We start from the raw sequence: 6,559 nt of genomic DNA, 5'->3' as shown, positions 1-6,559 counted from the left end.
TTCTTCCCCTAGTGATGGTTTCTCTAGTATACAGAACATTTGCTCTCAACATCAACGCAGCTATGTATTGATTTTCTTTTGTTTTATTATATTTGCTGATCCAAAAATTTGAGGTTGGATTACTTGCTAAGTATTTTCTGCATCACCTTGGAGAGGGAGATTTGCCCATTTCTCAAATTCCTCTTTCCTCCAATCATATGTTGCTACCAAATTCAATTCATGACTCAGAAATCTACTGTCTAAAATGTTGAGTTTGTGTGTTTTGATGATGATTTCAATTTTTTCATTGATTATTTCTCCTGCATATATGAATGAATGAGCTATGTACAGATCTGGATCTTCCCTGAGATACAATAAGCTATTGACTTTGTTCAGACCAATTGTCGTACATAACTTTGGTATACTGAGGCCCCCAAAGGATCTTTTCGAATACAGGAGACCATCACATGTGTATGCAGGTAGGTGTAGAAAATGTTTGACATACTTTTTAATTGTTTGATCCAGAATGTTTAAAGTTTTAGCTTCTGTTCCTGTCATTTCCAGTTTAAATGACAGTTTAGGGATCAAATAGTGACACAATATTTCTATTTTCTGTGTGGGTTTAAGTGGTAGATTGTCGAGTTTTTGAGCCCAGTCAACAAGAACCTCATTAATTTTGTTGTTGCTTGAATGGCCGGTGTGTGGATCAAAGTTCAGTCCGAGGTATCTCTCACTTTCCCCTGGATGAATGTTTTCAATATTTTGTTTTTCAAACTCCATGGTTTACAGTTGTTAACCAGGATCTTAGCTTTAAGGTGACTTATATAAAATCCATGTGTTTTTTTCACATTAAGTTTTAAGCCTGTTGTTTTACTGAATTTTTCAATGATTTTCAGATTTGTACTCATTCCTTCCAGGTGTTGCTGAGTACTGCAAAGGCAAGAGCGGTGATTTGCTTAATGAGATCATCGGAGCCGAATGTGAAGCCCTTGCCGTCTTTCTGAAGATCACAGATCACAGATCAGAGCATCCATGGCAATTTTAAACAGCAGTGGGGATAAAGAGTCACCTTGCTGAACTCCTGACTTCATTGTTATTTCTGGAGTTGCTTCATTGTTTTTTCCCTTGAAAAATGTTGTTGAGTCAGTGTATAAGGGGCATATTAACAAGGGCCGGCGATAAATATCGCAAAGCGCGCTTAGCGCTTGCATATTTATCGCCGGCTATCTCTGGAATTTATCGCCCGGTTTGCGTGTTATTAACAACGCGCATCGCCGAGGCAATAAAAATTCCAGAGATAGTTGGGATATCGCCGCTTTCCATGGTGGAAAACGGCGATATCCTAGATGATAGGGCCTGTGGTCTTAGCCACAAAATCCACCCCCCATGTTAAGTATGCCTTAGTCAGGAATTTAACAGACGTTAAATTCCTGCATTAAGGCATACTTAACGCGATTTTAAAAATCGCTACCCTCCCTTGTTAATATCGCGAAGCTGCCTTCGCGATATTTTCCCAAGGGAGTCTTGTCAGGCACACCTCCTTTGCATCTCATTAGCAATGCGATCGGAGGCGTGCTGCAAACGGGCGCTAAGTCAGCAAAGACACGCTAAGATAAGGTGATGAAATTATCGCCGCTTTTCGCCTGAAAACGGACACAAAAGCGGCAATAATTTCATATCGGCGCCTTGTTAATATGCCCCCAAGTCTTTTATTATGTCTCTGATGCATGATGGAACCCTGTGTCTTTCAAGACTCTGTAGAATATGACCATGGCTGACAGAGTCAAAAGCTTTGGAGATATCTATGAACACCACTGCCAACAAGCTTCTATTCTTCGTGCCCCTTTTATAATGTTTTGCAGAAGAGTCAGATTTTTGAGACAACCTCTCACCTTCATGAAGCCTTTTTGTCTCGTATTTATTTCAACGAAAAATGTGAGTCTTTTAGTTAATATTTTCGTGAACAACTTCATGAATGCCGTACCGATGGTAATTGGACGCCAATTACTGATTTTTTTGAGTTCGCTAATCTGTACATTCTTAGGCATTAGTATCGACCGGTTCTTTTTAATACTATCTGGTACTCTTCTCATCGATAACCAAGACGATAACATTCTGGGCAGCAGTCTTGATTGCCTGCTATGCACTTTATATAAGTCATTCAGACCAATCTTATCAGGCCCCACTGCTTTCTTTAAATCTGATTCATCGAAGGCTTTAGTTATTTCGAGCAGTGTAATCTCTTTACACAGACTTCCAATTTAGCATTCATCTGGTATCCGATCAATTGGGATGAATTTGGGATTTTTCTTGTTTTCTTTTTCTATTATGTCTTTATAATATTGGAAGATTTCATCAGCATTGATTTGGCAGGTGGCATCTTCTGCCCCATCAGTGATTATCCTGGCAATTTTCTTTTTGTCTTTTTGAAACATTGCCTGGTATTCTTTGTAGCTGCGCTTTGCTTTTGCCTAATTTTTCTTGTGTGTCCGATTGAGCCTTCCATTTTTCTTATCTTTCTTTGGTATCTTGTTTTGTACAGAGGCAGTCTGTTGCTCATCTTGAGCAGAGTTCATAGGCTCATTATTGGGTTCGCTCGTTGGTTTGGTACAATTTGCTGGTACAGGACTTTTATCATTGGTGTTTTCTGATATATAAGTCACTATCTCATCCATCAGATCCATAGCAGCATCGTGATGCTGGATGTTTTTGGTGTACTTCTCGATTTCTGTGATTCTATCATTCAGTTCATCAAAGTTTTTTATTTTTGGCGCTCGTTTCCGATTGATAAAGTCTCTGCGCCTTTCTGTTGTTACTTCTACTGCAATCTCTGGTTCATCAGAGGAGTCATTCTCAGTGATGTTGGATGCTTGGAGTACATCCTTTGCCGATTGTTTGCTCTTATCTCTCCTATCTCTTCTTTTCTCTGCAATTTGTTTACTATTTTTATTGTCAAAATGCGGAACCATCAGCGCATTGATGTTTCTCTTGTTCTCATACACTTTTTCCAATTCTGCTAATAGCAGTATTTCTTCCTGTGACCACAGTTTTGATGGTTTGCTGCTTGCTAGAGCTGCTAGTCTAGCCTCATTTTGCGCTCTTGGATGCGCATGTTGAGCATGTTGTGAAACTCCAATCTTTCTTCCAAATTTGAGGTCACAGAAGCTGCACAGGAATGGCAACTCTCCTTTTTGAGGTCTTCCTTTACATTTTGCATAATGGCATGCAATATTGTGTTATTCGGCTTCTTTGTCACATTTTGAACAATACATTTTGAGATAGAAGCCTTTATGCTTGTTGGAGACATGTTTTCTCAATTCTTTAAAAGTTCCCAATATGTCTCCACACAAGTCACATTTATACTTTTTGTTTAGGTGTTTCCAATATGTGACTTTTTTTGTGTAGTCACCTTTCTTTGTTATCAATTCTTTGCTGACCTCGTACACATCAGGTAGATTTTTAAAGTTGGTTGTACCAATGTCATTCTTGGCTGAGGAGGCCACAAACTCGATGGTTTCCCTGAGGTCTACTGTTGTGTCTTCTTCTGCTTTGGAGGGTGAATTAAGGCCTATAACATGACCTGAATCATTGTTGCTTGTTGCATTGTTTGAAGCGGGTGCTGGTTTGTCAAATTCGGTGAGGAGGTTAATGATTTCTTGAAAAGACAGCACCTCCTTATGCCATCTTAACAGGGTTTTTATTCTCGAGGAACCACCCCATCTGCAATTGTGTTCGTTTGCTTCGTCACTTCCCACTATCACGCTCGCTATCATGATAGAACCTTGTTTGGCCTGTCTCTATAGACTTCTCTACGCAGAGTTTAGCACTATAGATGCAGTTACCGGCGGACCACTCGGAGGTAAAGGCCACTACAACTGAGAATAGGTTAAGAGAGTCATAGTTACTCCCGCCTTTTATCCGCGCTTCATTGAATTTCTTCACTTTGACATTGAGAGCACTGGGCAGAAATCACATCGCGTCTACGCCCGCCTCGGGCCTTCGCGATGCTTTGTTTTAGTTAAACAGCCGGATTCCACTGGTTCGCACCAGTTCTAAGTCAGCTGCTAGGCGCCGGCCGAGGCAGAACTCCGGCCCTGCGACCCCGGGGAGGGGGCACAGGGAAGGGCGACCACCGCAGCTGGGGCAATCCACAGGAAGGGCCCGGCTCGCGTCCAGAGTTGCAGCCGCCCCTGAGGGAGGCGCCTCTTCCAGCTGCGGCGCGCGCTCAGCCGTGCTTCGCGCCCCAGCCCGACCGACCTAGCCCTTAGAGCCAATCCTTATCCCGAAGTTACGGATCTGACTTGCCGACTTCCCTTACCTACATTGTTCCAACATGCCAGAGGCTGTTCACCTTGGAGACCTGCTGTGGATATGGGTACGGCCCGACACGAGATTTACACCATCTCCCCCGGATTTTCAAGGACCACCGAGAGCTCACCGGATGCCGTCGGAACCGCAACGCTTTCAAAGGCTCAGGCCCCTCTCTCGGGGTAAACCCATTCCTGGGCGCCCTGCCCTTCACAAAGAAAAGAGAACTCTCTCTGGGGCTCCCGCCAACTTCTCCGGGATCATTTGCGTTACCGCACTGGACACCGCGAGGGCGCCCGTCTCTGCCACTCCAGGTTCGGAATCTGAATCCAACTCCCTTTTGATCGGCCGAAGGCAATGAAGGCCACAACCCGTCCCTTCCGAATGGCGCTCGCCCATCTCTGTTCAACTGCTGTTCACATGGAACCCTTCTCCAATTCGGCCTTCAAAGTTCTTGTTTGAATATTTGCTACTACCACCAAGATCTGCACCTGCGGCGGCTCCACCCGGGCCCTCGCCCCTGGCTTCCATGCGCACCGCAACGGCCCTTCTACTCGTCGCAGCTTTGCCCCCGCGGCTCTCAGCGCCGCCGACGGCCGGGTATGGGCCCTACGCTCCAGCGCCATCCATTTTCAGGGCTAGTTGATTCGGCAGGTGAGTTGTTACACACTCCTTAGCGGATTCCGACTTCCATGGCCACCGTCCTGCTGTCTATATCAACCAACACCTTTTCTGGGGTATGATGAGCGTCGGTATCGGGCGCCTTAACCCAGCGTTCGGTTAATTCCACAGCACCAGTTCTGCTTACCAAAAGTGGCCCACTAGGCACTCACATTCCATGCTGGGGGCTCCGAGCACCAGCTAGCCTGAGGGAAACTTCAGAGGGAACCAGCTACTAGATGGTTCGATTAGTCTTTCGCCCCTATACCCAGGTCAGACGACCGATTTGTACATCAGGACCGCTCCGGACCTCCACCAGAGCTTCCTCTGGCTTCTCCCTGCCCAGGCATAGTTAACCATCTTTCGGGTCCTGTCACGCATGCTCATGCTCCACCTCACCTCAACGGAGCGGGTGAGACGGGCTGGTGGTGCGCCCGCCGCTGGAAGCGTGGCGGGATCCCACCTCAGCTGGCACGCGTCAGCCCTCACCTTCATTGCCCCACAGGGTTTTGCTCGGCCCTCCGACTCGCGCACGTGTTAGACTCCTTGGTCTGTGTTTCAAGACGGGTCTGGTGGGTAACCGACATCGCCGCAGATCCCTGGCGCCCAGCGTGTGCCTCCCCGCCCGGCAGCGCAATGCGGTCGGAGCGCACTGAGAACACCGAGGAGTGGCCGGGAACGGGTACCCGGGGGAGGGTGCGGATGTGGTCGAATTTCCCACGGACATGGCGAAGCTGCTGCCAGAGGGGCTGTAACACCCTCTGCCGGAGCAGAGGGCCAACTGCCACCCTGAAGCTTTCCCAGCCGACCCGGAGCCGGTCGCGGCACACCGCCGCGGAGGAAATGCGCTCTGTGGGGGCCAGGTATGGCCCGGGCGCTGGTCCCGCGGAGGGGATCCAGAACTCCCAGGTTACCGACCTTCCTGCCGTGTTGAATCCTCCGGGCGGACTGCACTAACCCCACCCGTTTACCTCTCGATGGTTTCACGACCTCTTGAACTCTCTTTTCAAAGTTCTTTTCAACTTTCCCTTACGGTACTTGTTGGGTATCGGTCTCGCACCCATATTTAGCCTTAGATGGAGTTTACCACCCACTTTGGGCTGCAATCCCAAGCAACCCGACTCCGAGAAGACCCGATCCCGGCGTGCCAGGGGCCGCTACCGGCCTAACACCGTCCGCGGGTTGAACCTCGATCAGAAGGACTTGGGCCCCCTGAGCGACGCTGGGGAGTCGGTCTTCTGTACGCCCCATTTCCCGCGCCTGCCGCCGGGCGGGGATTTGGCGCTGGGCTCTTCACTCGCCGTTACTGGGGGAATCCTGGTTAGTTTATTTTCCTCCGCTTAGTAATATGCTTAAATTCAGCGGATCGACACGTCTGATCTGAGGTCGTAGTCGGAAGAAAATGCCGGAGCGTTAAGGGGGAGCCGGGGAAGGCTTCCAAGAGTCACAGGCAACTTTTCAAAAACATTCGCCCACCTACGGGCGCAGGAGAGGTGGGAGGAAGGCGACGCCGTCCGTCCGCCGCCCGCACGGCGAGACAGCCCTTGCACCCTGTTCAAGGCTTCCCCTCTGGGAGTCAGACAGCCGCCCGCACGGTGAGACGGCCTGTGCA

General features: G+C 48.2%; 1 pseudogene; it reads right to left on the bottom strand.

The window, feature by feature from the left end:
• Positions 1-6,336, bottom strand: part of LOC146822786 (28S ribosomal RNA) — an 8,349-nt pseudogene extending 2,013 nt beyond the window's left edge.
• Positions 6,337-6,559: the final 223 nt, after the last annotated feature.

Source organism: Triturus cristatus, chromosome 5_2, assembly GCF_964204655.1.
Source record: "Triturus cristatus chromosome 5_2, aTriCri1.1, whole genome shotgun sequence".
Taxonomy (NCBI): domain Eukaryota; kingdom Metazoa; phylum Chordata; class Amphibia; order Caudata; family Salamandridae; genus Triturus; species Triturus cristatus.
This window is presented reverse-complemented; position numbering and strand designations above follow the sequence as displayed.